Genomic DNA, 16,870 nt, shown 5'->3' with positions numbered 1-16,870 from the left:
AGTGGAATAGGGAATACCAACAAACGCTTCCCTATTTTATAATATTGTAGGATAATTGGAAGTATGACATGCATGCTGTTAGCAAGTCATTTTTTTATGACATACTGCATCACTCCATATTACTGTCCAGCATAACAGTGTGACATAATTCGACGTGACAGCTGAAATTTAGAGGACAACAATCCCAATTCCATTTTCAAGCAGGATGACTACAAAAGAGACGAAGAAAAGCTGGCCGGCAGGAACACAACAGACGGAAAAATGTCTGCTGTCTGCCAACTTTAAATTGCTGTTGAGTAATTTAGCATATCTCTAGAATAATCCTTTAAAAGAGTAATTAATCATCATTTAGAGAAGGTCTTCAGTGAAGAGTATTTACTCTCTTTTATTTATGCTTAGCAGGTTTTAATGAACCGCCAACACCTCAGCTTTGCTCTAATTCTGCTTTTTATAAAATTTTTATAAAATAGCAGCATTTCAGATTCAGAAACCTAGTTTAAGGTACACTTTATAATTTCTTGTTGTAGTATATAAACATCACCAAATACAGATTCAACAAAATTCAAAACAATGCCGGTTCAGATAATTTGATATTCTGATATGTCTAAACTGAGTTTTCTTCAACCTGGCTTTCCTCCAGACATGTAAAATTCAATTCCCAGAATTCTCTGTAATGACTAGGGGATTTTGGGAGCTGAAGTCCATCCATTTAACAGGTTGAGAAAAAGCTGCTTAAAGGAAAAAGTACATAGAGAAATGTGTTGTCCCCAAATAACTTTGACAGTTTCTGAATGATAAGAAATAACTATTATTACATTCCCATGACTTAAAGCCATTATTCTGGGTTCTATAATAGCTCTTGATGTTCTTATGTGTGACATTCTATCCAATATCCGAAAAGTCCCATCAACTTAAATATTAACACTTCTTTCAATCTTTTCTATAGTTATAAGTTCTTTAATCATCTTGATCATCTTCTCTGAATGTGTTACTATTACACTGAACACTTTCAAAGTATAGTGCCCAGAACTCTAGATGGGGCCGGACCAATACAGGATAAATGACTATCACTAAGTATGATGTAGAGATCATAATTACAAAATGTAAAAATTAGAAATGACTTTGGAGATCATCTAGTCTGGACTCCTGCCCTATCCAGGAACTCACTACAGCCCTGTCAGAAGAAGTATGTAATGCATAATACAAATGAGGAAGGAAGGAAGGAAGGAAGTTGATTCACTCCTTTTCAAGTTCAGTTACATTTTTCCCCTCAAACTTCCCTTTAGGGCTGACTGATCCACTCAAATAATCAAGTAAATCAAAGCATCCTTGTCCTTACTTTCCTTTCCTTTAATTGGGTTTTCCAAATGCTATCAGATAATTTATATTATTCCAATATCTTGTCCTAATTTGAACATTATATCTGTTCATTACCTCTCGTCATAGACCTATGTTATAACTCCATATCGGTATCTTTCAATAGTAGTAGAAAATGTACTTTGGAAATGTCAGAGATTGTGATGGCCTTCCTACAAATTAGCCACTCACCAAATTTCTCCAATCTGTAGGACACATTTTGAAAAAGGCAAAGCTCGCATTCTAGATTTCATCTAAAAGCCCTTAATGATATGAGTCAACAGAAAGCACTTCACCCAGAGTTACAAAAATAGCCAGGTACAACTAATTGATATTTCTAAGACATCATGAATTCTTTATGATAGAGTTAAAGTGTTGTTCCCTACCGACAGCAGCCTATTCAGTTTTTCCCCGCTAAGTCATGGTGACACTAAAAGTAAGTAAAGTAAAGCAAACACAGAATGAACAACTCTTTTAAAACACATTCACACACAAATACACTCACACACACACACACACACACACACACACACAAAGCAATTCAATCAGAAAGGTTATAATATAATGGCAAGGCATTTAGAAAATGAGACAACTTTTGTGAATCTTAAAGTACATAGAAGTGAAATAATGAAGAATCATAGGCTCCTATACAGCACTCCATTTTTGTTTTCTCTGAATTCAGGGCAAATAAAACAAGGCCCACAAGGACTGACATGTCCAGACGCATCTTTTTTTTGCCATTGGCCTGGCTTCTATTTCTTTAAAGATTCTTTTAATTAAAATAAATAATAAGGTAGGACTTGGCATTCTGCAGGGCAAAGCTTCAGCCTCTAGGACAGTGTTTCTCAACCTTGACAATTTTAAGGCATGTGGACTTCAACTCCCAGAATTCCACAGCCAGCATTGCTGGCTGTGGAATTCTGGGAGTTGAAGTCCACATGCCTTAAAATTGTCAAGCTTGAGAAACACTGCTCTAGGAAATTTTAGAAAATCCCTGGGCCCCAAAGAGCATCCATAAATATTCTCAGAAAATTATTAAGGGGAGATGGCTACAGTGCAGTGCTTTGCTTGTTTGCTCATTGTATTTTATATTATTGTTTTAGAAGTTTGCCTATATTCTTAGAACAGAAGCAAAAGTAGAGATGACCGTTAACAACTGTGTTCCGTGACTGGCATTTGCTATGATGGCAGCCATTTACATGCAACATTATTTGCACACTTTTAAAATCTCACATAAATTAACTGGCCAGAAAGATTTATTATTTGTAGTATAGTCCAGTGTTTCTTAAACTATGGTCTGAGGACCCCCTAGGAATCTCTCAGGGGGTAGCAAAATCAAAATTATTGGCCAGATGTTATGCAAAAATGTAAAACAACATCAGTTTATTATTTTTTATTTGTTAAAAAGTATACAGTGGGGTTCTTTTACAAAAAAACCCATTTATTTAATATTGTTATTTTTACACGATTCCATACATAAATATTCTATGAATACCTTAATTTTAATATGGTAAATATCAATAAATATAACCTATACAACAAAAGATCTTTTGGGGTCTTCCGTGATTTTTGAAATGGGAAAGAGTCCTAAAAGCAACACCTTTAAGAAATATAAGTGTAGTCAACTGCCTCACATAATGAACCTGAAGATGTAAAGACATAAAGGACCAAATCTTCAAACTAAAGCTTCAACTGAAAAGACAATTACAAAGTATGAACAAATAAACCAGAAATCAGAGGATGAAGCAGAAGAAACAGACCTAGAGATGGAGGAAATAGGAGAAGGGAAATATGGATTTCCATATACAAGTAAAATACTCCAAGACCTGCCTATAACAATGAAAATAAAAAAGACCTTTTACTCCTTTCTCCAAAATACACCTGATGACAAGGAAGAAGATTCTAGAAAATAGAACATAGAGTGGGCAGGGGAAACATCTAGAGAATGTGGATAGGCAGAGTTCCCCCCAAAAAATACTCTACTTAAATTGTCTTTCTCATGCAAAGCAGCTTGCACAAAAATAAAAAGAAAATTCTTGAGTTATTTAATTGCCCTGGCCTGGAAAACACTTGGCAAAGAAAGAAAGCGAGAGTTAGACTTAAAAAACAGAGGATTTGATCTGTTTAATATATTTGTTTGAATATGATTAATAGAACGGATGACCCTTAGATCTAACTAGATTTTTATAACAGAAGATATGATTTAGAATTAAAATAGCATTTTTTTTTCTTTTGATGTGGGAAATTTTAAAATAAGAGGAGGATTGGTATGAATAATTTTTTAGCTATATAAATGTAATTAATATTGAGAAAATCATAACTGACAAAGATACTTTAAATATTGATGGGAAATCAAACTTTAATAAGAGCACAAAAAACAGGATAGTGACTTATGAATTGATATTATTGTTACTTCCGTAATATTAGTAAAAAATGATGAAGATAAAGTGGAAAAGAAATAGAATAACACAGAATAAAGAAGAATAAAGTAAAATAATAATAATAATAATGAAAAATCACTAAAAGCAAAAATCATGTGTCTGCATAATCTCTGAAAGAAAGCTGTGTTGGCCAAAAGCTGTATTAACAGTACATGAATGACCTAATGCATATTTAGAAACATTGTATAAAAGTAAAAACTGCCTTCATTATATTCCCATGAGAAATGGACCTAACGTGTGAGAAACTATTTGAATGTTACACAAAATAGATTCAATATACAATGTAAGATTCCATCTATGCTTCCTTTGTTCCTGAGAAAAAGAAACCTATAAAGCTTTAGTTTAGACCCTCCCCCTTGTTCAGAAATTTGCTGATTGTTAAGTCACTTCTGAACCTTTTTGCGCAAAAATAAAGATCTCTCTTTCACCCATGGAATTTCGTAAAGGCCCTTTATTTTTTTAAGGCTTTATTTTTCCACAAGATTTATGGCGACTCCGCCGGGACATTTTTAAGGGCTTTTAAGAAAAAGGATTTAACCTTCCAAGACGGATTGCCCTGGTGGGCCCCCCCTCTCCTAAACGACGACAGCTCCAAAGCCGGCTTCGTAGCTCTTGACTACGAGGAGAACTCGACGGGAGGAAAGGGAATTAACCCATCAGGAAGCATTCCAGTCTGAGGATCCGTGAGGGTGACAGACAGATCTTAAATCAACAAAGGAGTCTGGAAAACGCCTGCAGGCAAGTATTGTAAAACAGGGGAAACCTGATCCCTTTTGGATCGGAAGAGGGGACTGATCACCCCCTAGAAGGCAAAGGTGGCGTCCTTAAGCCTTCAATAGGCAGGATTGTGTGGGAGGTTAAACCATTGTAGCTCATGCTGAGTGATCGATGGTAGTGTATTAGAGAAATGGGTGGGAAAAAGTCAAAGGAGAGCGTTGACCAGACGCCACTCCAGTGCATGTGCGAAGTTCAAAAAGAGTTTTTCTAGGGATTATGGAGATCCAAAACCAAATCCAGCCATGTTAAAAAGATTCTATGAATCTGAGTGGACTGCCCTGGGCGTAGGGTGGCCAAAAATGGGATCGGCGAATCCCGAACTCGTTGCACGGGTTCATCAAATTGTGACTGGAAATGGTTATTGGGACCAGTACCCCTATGGAAAATCAACATTGCACAGAGACCCAGATGGTTAGCAAAATGTCAGATAGAGTGTGCAAAGATATATTTGGCAAGCCAAAAAGCCAAGCCTCAAACAAAAGCTAAGATTTTCAGCCAGGAAGATAGGGAGGAAATCGCCAGAACACCCCCCTACGTTCCTAGAAGAGAAGAAGGGAGAATAAATCAGAAAATTCCACCCCCTCTGCCTGAAAGAGAAGCCCAATTTCAGCCAGAAGCCGGTGAGGAAGGAAAAATTAGCAACAGCTGAATCCCTTCAAGAAACAGATAAAAGCTTGAATAACTTTGAAAATGAAAGTGAAACCTCAGTTTCTAGCCGCACCAGGAGCAAGTTAGGAATAAAGAAGAAAATATTGCCCCTCTAAGAGAGGTGTTGGTTCCTGGACCAGATAACACTAATATTTCAATGCTTCAATATGTTCCGTAACTGTGACAAGGAGGAGGAACGTAAATCAGATCAAAAAGAAAAAAAAAGAACGTTGAAATGTTAGCCATGGCATTGGGAGGAACATGCCTAGGACCCAATCAGTGTGCCATCTGTAAACAAGAAAGACACTGGCAAAGGGAGAGCCCCCAGAGGAATGGCCAACCCAGGGGACAATCTCGCCAATATGGAAGAGGAAGAGGATTTAGAGGGACTTTCCAGAGAGGCTTCAGAAAGAGCTTCAAAGGAAGAGGGCATCCAGTTTATCCCAATCAGACAGAGGAAAGAGAAGAAAACATGATCGGCTTAGCTGACATGGAATGGGAAGACTGAAGAGGACAGGGTTCTATCGCCCCACCCCCAGAGCCCATTGTTAAAATAAGGGTGGGAGGACAGGTTGTCCCGATGCTAGTTGACACGGGAGCCACCAGATCTGTCCTAAATAAATCCATTGGCAAGCAATCAAATCCTTGTGGTAGCCGTATATTTAAAAATTCACCAACGTGCTTTAGTCAAGCCCTAGCCCAAGATCTTGCTTATCTGAAGTTAGTCAGACAAGAGGATTGTTGCCTTCAATATGTCGATGATGTCTTAGTAACTGGCCAAAGCAGGGAGGATTGCTTTGAAAACACGTCCAGACTGCTCCAATTGTTACAAGACTGTGGTTATAGAGCATCCAAAAAGAAAGCACAATTAATTCAAGAGACTGTAATGTATTTAGGCTATGAACTTTCACAAGGACAAAGAACTTTGGGCCCCCAGAGAAAGCAAGCTGTGTTACAGATTCCCATCCCACAAACAAAACAGGAAGTTAGAGCCTTTTTGGGAATTACAGGCTTCTGTAGAATTTGGATTCCTAACTTCGCTCTCACAGCTAAACCATTGTACCAAGCTTTAAGGGGACCAGAAAAAGAACCTCTGTTGTGGCAAGAGGAACAAACCCAAGCAATGAGACAATTGCAACAGGCTCTCACCACAGCCCCTGCCCTAGGACTACCTGATATATCTAAGCCTTTTTCACTTTATGTGGATGTAAGACAAAATGTAGCTTTAGGGGTCCTTACCCAAAAACAGGGAAGTTGGAACCGCCCTGTCGCTTATCTGTCAAAACACCTGGACATTTCTTCACAAGGCTGGCCCCAATGTTTAAAAATTCTAGCAGCAGTTATGCTATTACTGCAGGAGGCAAACAAGTTAACCTTTTCAGCTCCAGTGACTGTTTATACTAGTCATGCCTTGCAGACAATCATTGACAATAAAGGACATTTATGGATAAGTAATCAACGAATGCATAAAATACAGGCTCTTTTATTAGAAAATCCACAAGTTACACTGCAACAATGCTCAACTTTAAACCCAGCAACTCTAATGCCAATTCCTGATTCAACCAAACCTGTTCATGACTGCATGCAAACAATAGAACTACAATATTCTTGCAGACCTGACCTTACAGACCAACCCTTGCATAATCCAGACTATCAATGGTTTACTGATGGTTCTAGCTTTATGGATAAAGGATGTAGATACTCTGGTTACGCAATAGTTTCTCAAAATTCTACTGTTGAATCAGCACAGTTGCCTAGTCAAGCCAGTTCACAGTTTGCAGAATTATATGCCTTGACCCGTGCATTAGAAGTAGCAGCGGGAAGGACTTTAAATGTATATACAGATAGTAAATATGCATTTTTAACAATACATGCGCATGCGGCTATCTACAAAGAGAGAGGATATTTGGATTCCACAGGCAAAGTTATCCAATATGCAACTTTGATTAAAAGACTTATCAAGGCAGCCCAATTGCCATCCAAAGTTGCAATCATCCATTGTCCTGGACATCAAAAAGACTCAAGCCTTATTACCCAGGGCAATAGGAAGGCAGACAAAGAAGCAAAAAGAGCTGTATTAGAAGGTCCCCCTCTCCAATCAGATGTCACAAGGTTCATGTATCTCGACACTTACTTAGAACAACTTGATCCTACATATACGAGGGAGGAAACTCAAAAATTACAACAAGATGTACAAGCCAAACTAGTTAAAGGCTGGTACACTTTACCTGATGGACGCATTGCTGTTCCTTTGGCACTTGCTCGCCCACTTATTTTTCAGGCAGACAAGCAACATCATTTGGGAAAAACTGCATTATTACAGCAACTTGAACGATTTTTTTATATTCCATTTGCTTCTTCGCTAATAGCAGATGTTTGTTCTCAATGTACCATTTGTGCCCAAACCAATGAACGCCAAGGACCAGTAATACCACCTGGCAGACAACCAATCGCTTATTTTCCTATGGACTATGTTGTTGTTGATTTTACTGACATGCCTAGAAGTAAGAAATATGTAGCATTGTTAGTAATAATTGATACCTATTCAGGATGGATTGAAGCATTTCCAACTGTAAATAAGAAAGCTATACAGGTTGCCAGAATATTTCTTAAAGAAATTATTCCTAGATTTGGTTGCCCTTCTAGGATTTCATCAGATAATGGCCCTGAATTTGTACACCAAATCAATCAGGCTTTAGCCCAAGCATTAGGAATTAAGTGGAGATTTCATTGTGCTTTCCGCCCTCAATCGGCTGCTAGAGTGGAAAGATCCCATAGAACAATTAAAACACTTATTACCAAATTTTGTTTGGAAACTCATCTACACTGGCCAGATGTTTTGCCTATGGTTTTGTATGCAATCAGACTGGCCCCCCGCACTAAATTACAACTTAGTCCTTATGAGCTCATGTTTGGCCGTCCTCCTTGCCTGTTTAAACCTGACAGTCAAGGATGGCCCGATTTGGCACATAAGGGGGGGGGGTAGATCAACAGAAATTGTTACATCAGTTACAGCTTCATAATTTGGCCGTTTCAAAATTGCGCCATTATATGATGGAACAACAACCCCCTCCAGTGGTTACAGCAACACATGGGTTCAAGCCTGGAGATAGAGTGTGGGTAAAGCACTGGAAATCAGATCCCTTGAGCCCAAGATGGAAAGGACCGTATACTGTTGTCATGTGTTCTCCTTTGGCAGTGAAAACCCTGGAAGGAAAATCTTGGATCCATTGGAGTAGAGTGAAAGCAGCTGCACCTGCAGATCCGGTGACCTACAAGGTGGACAAGACTGACAAGCCTTTGGTGTTGAAATTTACAAGAAATACAGCAACGGGTTCCCAAGACACGGTGTGATCAACAACCTTGCTGAGACACCCCAGGAAGCTGTCTCTCTACGCACGGTGGAAGATATGAGGATTCTACAGCTCATAATATTTGTTAATTATTTAATATGCACACACATTCCTACACAAATCAGTACAATGGCTACACGAGAGGTCATAATGCAGAAACCCTCTAATAAAGAATTATTGAGTAGCACACACCAAGAAAGAGCAGAAACACAGGGAAACCAAGGCTGTCAAAACTGTATCAAAACTACAAAACAAGGAAACCAGATAACCAAGACTTTGATTTATCATACAGTTAAACCAGAAGGGTGTCAAGATAGTTCTCCTGACTCTTGTACATACAATAGAACTACATATAAAGTTTGTAGGAAAGGTGTCCAATATCAGTGTTATAACCCGAAGTCTGATCCTGATCGTTGGGCCTTACAAATCAAAACACATAGAACAAGAACTAGCTATAAGGACCAGGCACTCTTAGGGATCTCCCAATGGAAATCCAATCCACACTCCAGTTTCAGCGTCACCTTTGATGTTTGCAAAGCAGCTAATTATTGGACTCCAACATATGGTTGTGGAGGGATTGGTAATATTCACAACTTTATCCCAAAACATAAGTACTTGTGCCCACCAGATGGATGTGCGGTCAAATGTAAGTGGTGGTCATGTATTAAGTGGCATACCCAAGACCCAAAAGAGATAGACCACATCTTGTTTGAAAAGAATGAAACAAAAGCAGATTCCTGTGGAACGGATAACTGTAATTTGGTGACTCTCACAGTCAAGAATGGCAGTTGGTTCCTAGAACAAAATAGGTGGGAAAGTAAGAAATGGATGTTTGGGATAGGAATAGATACAAATGGCTATGACCCAATGTCAGAAATAGAAGTCAAAATTATAACTACAACCAAAAGACCAGAACAAAAATCATTATTTTGGTCATATTATGAGGAAATGGAGAACCTACATATTCCTGAAGTACCTAGACATGTAACCAATACCTTTGTTAAGTTAGCAGAAGACATTGCCCATACTTTAGGCGTGTCTAACTGTTTTGTGTGTGGTGGAACAAACATGGGAGAAAGGTGGCCGTGGGAGGCACAAGAGTTAAATTATACCAAGGTACTAGAAATGTCTAAAAATAATAATTTAACCTATACAAGTGGGAAAGATGGTGATTGGGGTCTCACTTCCAACTTGGTAGGACACGTATGTTACTCAAAAAACAAAACAGAATCTTGTGTAGCAGTAGGTGACCTCCTATGCACAAGGACATGGGAAGATGGTAAATGGTGGTCTGGAACCAATGAGACCACTGCTATGGATCTTGGAATTAACAAGGCTGCTATGACTATGAAGGTTTGTAGGCCTGCAAGTTTTGTTAATTCTAGGATGTATTTTAATTCCTTGCTTGATCCCCTGTCTTATAGCCATGATTCGGAGGATCTCAGAAAGTACAGCCCAATTTGAAACAATGTTAGCCTTATGGGAATATAAAATGGTACCTTCAGGAGATCCGGAATCAGAGGTAGAATAATGGAAGTTTAAGCTGGAAAACTTCCAAAAGGGGGGAGTAAAGTGGGAAAGAAATAGAATAACATAGAATAAAGAAGAATAAAGTAAAATAATAATAATAATAATGAAAAATCACTAAAAGCAAAAATCATGTGTCTGCATAATCTCTGAAAGAAAGCTGTGTTAGCCAAAAGCTGTATTAACAGTACGTGAATGACCTAATGCATATTTAGAAACATTGTATAAAAGTAAAAACTGCCTTCATTGTATTCCCATGAGAAATGGACCTAACGTGTGAGAAACTATCTGAATGTTACACAAAGTAGATTCCATATACAATGTAAGATTCCATCTATGCTTCCTTTGTTCCTGAGAAAAAGAAACCTATAAAGCTTTAGTTTAGACCCTCCCCCTTGTTCAGAAATTTGCTGATTGTTAAGTCACTTCTGAACCTTTTTGCGCAAAAATAAAGATCTCTCTTTCACCCATGGAATTTCGTAAAGGCCCTTTATTTTTTTAAGGCTTTATTTTTCCACAAGAAAGATGCTTATCCCTAATTTTGTATATATCAATACCATTAAGAACTGTAATTGTTTAATGAGGAGAAAAGGGAAAAATATGGGGAAGAAAGGAAGATCAAGGAAAAAATACTGGGTTGTTCAGTACTGAATAGATTTATACTGAAGGGGTTAATGTTAAATATGGGAACCCAGACAACATGTTGTGTACTAAGCTTTAAAGACTGTAATTTTTAAAAATTAATAAAACCTATATAAAAAAATAAAAAAGAACCTATACACCTGATATGTGAAAAAAACAACAACACTATAAATATTAGTGTCTCCCCCCCCCCCAAAAAAAAAGAATAATTCTGGGAGAATGTTGAAAAACAGGAAGGCTGCAGCTTTAGGTGGTATAACTGGGGAAATGAATTGGAATCAGAATATAGCTGGAAGGAACCTTGGAAGTCTTCTAGTCCAATCCACTGCTCAAGCAGGAGACCCCATACCATTTCAGACAAGTGACTATCCAGTCTCTTTTTAAAAAACCCCAGTGATGAAGCACCCACAACATCTGAAGGCAAGCTGTTCCACTGGTTAATTGTCCTCGCTGTTAGGAAATTTCTCCTTAATTCCAGATTGCTTCTCTCCTTGATTAGTTTCCATCCATTGCTTCTTGTCTTGCCTTCTGGAAAATAAATTGACCCCCTCTTCTTTGTGGCAGCCTCTCAAAAAATACTGGAATACTGCTACCATGTCCCCCCAGTCCTTCTTTTTGCTAGATTAGCCAAACCCAAATCCTGCAACCGTTCTTTATATGTTTTAGTCATCTTAGTTGCTCTTCTTTGCACTTTTTCCAAAATCTCAACATCTTTTTTTGTAATTTGGTGACCAAAACTGGATGCAGTATTCCAGGTGTAGTCTTATTAAGGCTTTATAAAGCAGTACTAATACTTCATACGATTTTGATTCTATGCCTCTGTTTATACAACCAAGGACTGTATTAGCTTTTTTCGGCTGCTGCCACACACTGCTGGCTCATGTTTGAGTGATCTTCCACTAGGACTCCAAGGTCCCTCTCACAATTACTGTTTTTGAGCCACATTTCACCTAATCTGTTCTTGTACCTTTGGTTTTTCCTGCCCAAGTGTAAAGGCTTGCTTTTCTCCACATTAAATTTCATGTTGTTGGATAAGGACTGTTGCTCAAGTCTGCCAAGATCTTTTTGGATCCTGAGCTTGTCTTCTGGGGCGTTGGCTACACCTGCCAGCTTAGTGTCATCTGCAAACTTCATGAGTCCCCCTTCTAAATGTTAAAATATGAATGTGGTTTGTTTAGAGAGCAACTGTGTGAACTGTTTCTCATGTCTGACAAGATTGCATCTCTGCTTAATAACTGGAAAAAAAGCTGCTCTTGTTCTCTTATACTAGGAGAAAGCACCTACAAGAGATTCAGTGTATTAAGCGTGTCTGGGAAAGGGTTTAGCAGATTTCTGATTTGAAAGGCAGATGTGACAATAAGCAAAATTTGGGAATTTGAATGCAATTTTATGCCAGGCAGGGGATATGTAATAAGTAATCAAGTAAGGACATCCCATTATAACTGTACTTTTGCACAAATATTATAATACGCCTGACCTTTTACTCAAGACACAGTGTATACATAGGAAATATTAACCAATAAATAATACATAGAAACAAAATGAGAAGGGCATTCAGTTCTAAATTGTTGTTGGATATGCCTCATTAGCAAACACGTTGTCAGATATTTAGTTTTGCAGATTTGCAGAGAAGCCATTTAATGAATCAAATCAAATTCTCCCCCTTTCCAATGTGCCCATACAAGGGCACTGTGTAAATAAAAGCTTTCTCATCACTTAAGTTCGTCCTCCTCTTCTTAGTCTCCAATTATCCTTACATTTGAAAGTTACTGAAGCTTTGAAAATCTGTATCCAATTTAATTTATAAGAAGGGAGAAGATGGGATGCTCTTGTATAAAGCATATCAACCACAAGGCGACTCGGCTCATCATTTATATTAAGGATCTACTCATTATTAGGACTAGATTGTCAGCCTGCGTGCCTGCCTGCCTTCTTAGGGCAGCATCTCAAGACTTGTGGAAATGGTGTTTGGCCAAGTGTCAGGGCTCTTCTTTCTTTTTTTTTTGAGCCAGAGACAGCAAGCACACCAGTAAGCACAAGTAGTTCTTGACTTACAACTTTAGTGACCGTTCAAAGTTATAACGGCACTGGAAAAAGTGACATGACTATTTTTCATACTTATGACCTTTGAGGTCACATGATAAAAATTCAGATGCTTGGCAACTGACTCATATTCATGACGGTTGCACTGTCCCAGGGTCATGCAATCACCTTTTGCAACTTTCTCACAAGCAGATTCTCTTAACAGCTGTGTTAGTAACAACTATGGCAAGAAACGTCTTAAAATGAGACAAAACTCACTTAACAACTGTCTCAGCAACAGAAATTTGGGGTTCAGTTGCGGTCATCTGTCAAGGACTACCTGTATTTATATTTGAAATGTTTGCAATAATTGTATTCCACGTGTTTTACTGATGTCATATTGCTTCCATGACTCTTTTTTACTTTTGTCGTTGTTAGTTGCGAAGTCGTGTCCCACCCATCACGACCCCATGGACAACGTTCCTCCAGGCCTTCCTGTCCTCTACCATCTTCTGGAGTCCATTTAAACTCATGCCTACTGTTTCAGTGACTCCATCCAGCCACCTCATTCTCTGTCGTCCACTTCTTCTATTGCCCTCAATCTTTCTCAGCATTAGGCTCTTCTCCAGTGAGTCCTTTCTTCTCATTAGTTGGCCAAAGTACTTGAGTTTCAACTTCAGGATCTGGTCTTCTAAAGAGCAGTCAGGGTTGATCTCCTCTAGGACTGACTGGTTTGATTGCCTTGCAGTCCAGGGGACTCGCAAGAGTCTTCTCCAGCACCATAGTTCAAAGGCCTCAATTCTTTGGCGTTCAGCCTTTCTTATGGTCCAACTTTCACAGCCATACATTGCAAGTGGGAAAACCATGGTCTTGACTATACGTACTTTTGTTGGCAGGGTGATGTCTCTGCTTTTTAGTATGCTGTCTAGATTTGCCATAGCTTTCCTCCCCAAGAGCAATTTGCTTCCATAAAAAATTTATCCTAAAAGATTGCTTACATATACAGTAAATAGATTTTAAATGGGAAAAAGGAAAGGAGTGCGGTTTCCCACCATGGTACAGTGTGAATATGTTAGAACTAGGTGAGAAATTCTCCGGCAATCCTGAGGCAGAAGCAAAGAACATTGTTTAAAATGATAAAATACACTTTACAAGGTGAAATAAAATGGAATTAGCCAAAGCTCAGTTGGGAGGTGAACAGAAGTGAATGAAAATGCATACACAAGGAGGCTTCACTGCACTGGGAAGATGTGGTCTGATGTTACTGGCCAGATAGATGTTGCAGTCAGACAGACTGAGTGCCTGGGGATGAGGAAGGTTTGGAAACTGCCAGCTGAAAAATTCTTCCTCTCCTCTCCTCTCCTCTCCTCTCCCCTCCTCTCCTCTCCCCTCCTCTCCTCTCCTCTCCCCTGCTCTCCTCTCCTCTGCTCTGCTCTCACTCTCCTTTCATTTCTTTATTTCCTTAGCAAGAAATAAACTTTGGCATAGTTGCAAAGCACTACTGGATTCCAGAAAATTATTAATTACTTAATTAGTTGTTAAATTTATATGCTAAGCCTCTTTAAAAGCTATCTAGGCTGATGATCATCATTGGATCTTCTGGGTTCCAAGGGTGCTTTGAAACTATGCCATATATGAAGACATGAACATCATGTCCTACAATCATAGTCCAATATTATTAAAGTCTTATTAATTAATTAATAAGACTTTGATAAGAGTATTAATTAATTAATTAATAAAATGATACATCAAGCTTTCCCAAACCTTTACCCTAACCCCAAAACCATTCATCAGAAAGTCCTCATTTAAATGCCCCTGTTGGGATGAGTAATGGGTTCATGAGAAAAACCACTCTTATCCAATTTGGGGTAATTTAACTAGGTTTGAGAAGCAATGGCTTAGATCAACCGTGATAACTTTATCATGTGTGGACTTCAGCTCCCAGAATTCCCTAGTCATATACTAACATTAACAGCGGGTTTTGAAACATTTTGGCTACATGCTACAAGTATAACCAAATCCCAGTTTTATCACAAGTATGTTCATAGCATTCTCTGCAAGCCATAATTTCTAAAATAGAAATCGCCTTGTAAACCAATATACTCTTAAATTCCCACTATTTAAGGAATGACATGGAGTTCATTAACTCTCTTATGATGTCTCTTGATTTAACCTTTTATTATACATCAGCATGCAGATTTATTTCAAATTTCTGTTGGAAAAGTCAATGGACACAAATGTAAGACTAACCAGATCATTCTGAACAACCTTTATTTAGCAGGATCAAAAATTATTTGCAACATCGACTAAAACATTAATCCATACTTATATGCGGTAGCAATAAATTTATACTTGATGTCTTTCTAAAAGTTTCACCTATTCTGACTTGATAAACAATATGAACTATGGAATAATGCTAGGGCAAAATATTGATAAGGAACTGGTCCATTTAGGTCCCCCTGAGGGAAACTGAAATTGTTAAACATATAACTTTTTCCTGGTATTTCTGGACTCATGTTCTATATTAGTACCCTAATAAATTATCCCCTCTTTATGAAATTACTTAATTCAGGATCTTCATCGTTTAATAAACTAATGATAGTTATTAAACTAAGAATGCACAGATTACTGAAAAAGGTGGAGGATACTAAATCAAATTTCTTATTTTTTTTATAACTAATTAGCACTAATTAACATTATGGTGTTTGCTAAATGACCCAATAGATAATTGCTCTTTTCCATAGTATTCGTCTTATTTGAACTTTATATATTTTTAGTAGAATAGTGGAATTAATTTTAAATTGGGCATCACCAAGCCCCCTCACTGACCAATGATTATTCTTCTTGAGCTGTGGGTTGTATTTTTTAAAAAAAATTTTTGCTGGTCATTGACTGAATAAACAATATTTCATTTCATTTTCTGAGCTGAGTTTTTTTTTGCTCAGAGTATAATAAAATAATTTTGCTTGTTTGCCCATTTTTTCAGAAAGTTTCTATAATTAGTGATGCATGAAATAGATATATCTGCTTAGAGCAGAGGTGTCAAACTGCTGGCCCACAGGCCAGATGCGTCATGGCAAAACTGTGCCAACCCCATTGCTGGCAATTGAAAAAAAAGTTGCGATACATCGCGACATGTCACGTGACATTGCGAGTTTGACACTCCTGGCTTAGAGTGTTCATTTCGATTGCAGTTGTCCTCTCCAACTTCTCCTCCTCCTCCTCCTCCTCCTCCTCCTCCTCCCCCCTTCTCCTCCATCTCCTCTCCTCCTTCTCCTCCTCCTCCTCCTCATTTCTGTTTACAGTACCTTTACAGAAAAAAGAACTGCAGAGTTAGCAAATAAGCCAGATTTATACTGCCTGCTTTCAAGTATAATTCCCTGATTATTACTATTCAAACACATTTTGTATGCCACTATTACAAACATGGATATTAAAGATGAGATTTGGCAACTAGACCTGGTGCCTCGAGTCACATTCAATAACCTTGTTATCCAGTCATAAACTTTCATCTTCACATAATTCTGGTCATAATACACAGGTAAATTTATTTCCTATGTATTAAACTGCAGCTGTTTCTTTCAAGTATCCCCATGCCAAATGTCAAATCTTCAGTAGGCATCAAGTAATAGGAAGGTTTTAGAATTTTGACAGTGCCATATTATGCATATAGTACTAATGTATATGTTATACGTGTTTATGGTGATAACACATTTATATGAAATATATTAAATTTATGCAAATTTAATAAATATATAAATAATATAAAAGCCCTGGTGACGCAGTGGTTAGAATGCAATACTGCAGGCTACTTCTGCTGACTACTGATTGCCAGCAGTTTGGCAGTTCGATTCTCACCGGCTCAAGGTTGACTCAGCCTTCCATCCTTCCAAGGTAAGTAAAATGAGGATCCAGATTGTTGGGGGGCAATAGGCTGACTCTAAACCACTTAGAGAGGGCTGTGAAGCAGTGTGAAGTCGTATTTAAGTCTAAATGCTGCTGCTAATTTCAACTGTTTTCATATTTATCTTTTTATCATTTCGTAAACCACCTGGAGTGGATGGCTGGCATATAAATTTAATGTATAAGAATAAACAACCAAGC

At 38.1% G+C, this 16,870-nt stretch overlaps 1 protein-coding gene across 6 annotated transcripts in view; it reads right to left on the bottom strand.

The window, feature by feature from the left end:
- The window catches only part of FHIT (fragile histidine triad diadenosine triphosphatase), a 1,435,547-nt gene that overhangs the window by 606,002 nt on the left and 812,675 nt on the right, over window positions 1-16,870 (bottom strand). The window lies entirely within an intron of this gene.

This window comes from Crotalus tigris, unplaced genomic scaffold (assembly GCF_016545835.1).
Source record: "Crotalus tigris isolate CLP2741 ecotype Arizona unplaced genomic scaffold, ASM1654583v1 scf7180000024342.5246164, whole genome shotgun sequence".
In the NCBI taxonomy this organism is placed as follows: Eukaryota; Metazoa; Chordata; class Lepidosauria; order Squamata; family Viperidae; genus Crotalus; species Crotalus tigris.
Note: the sequence above shows the minus strand (reverse complement) of the source record. Positions and strands in the feature narration are given on the sequence as shown.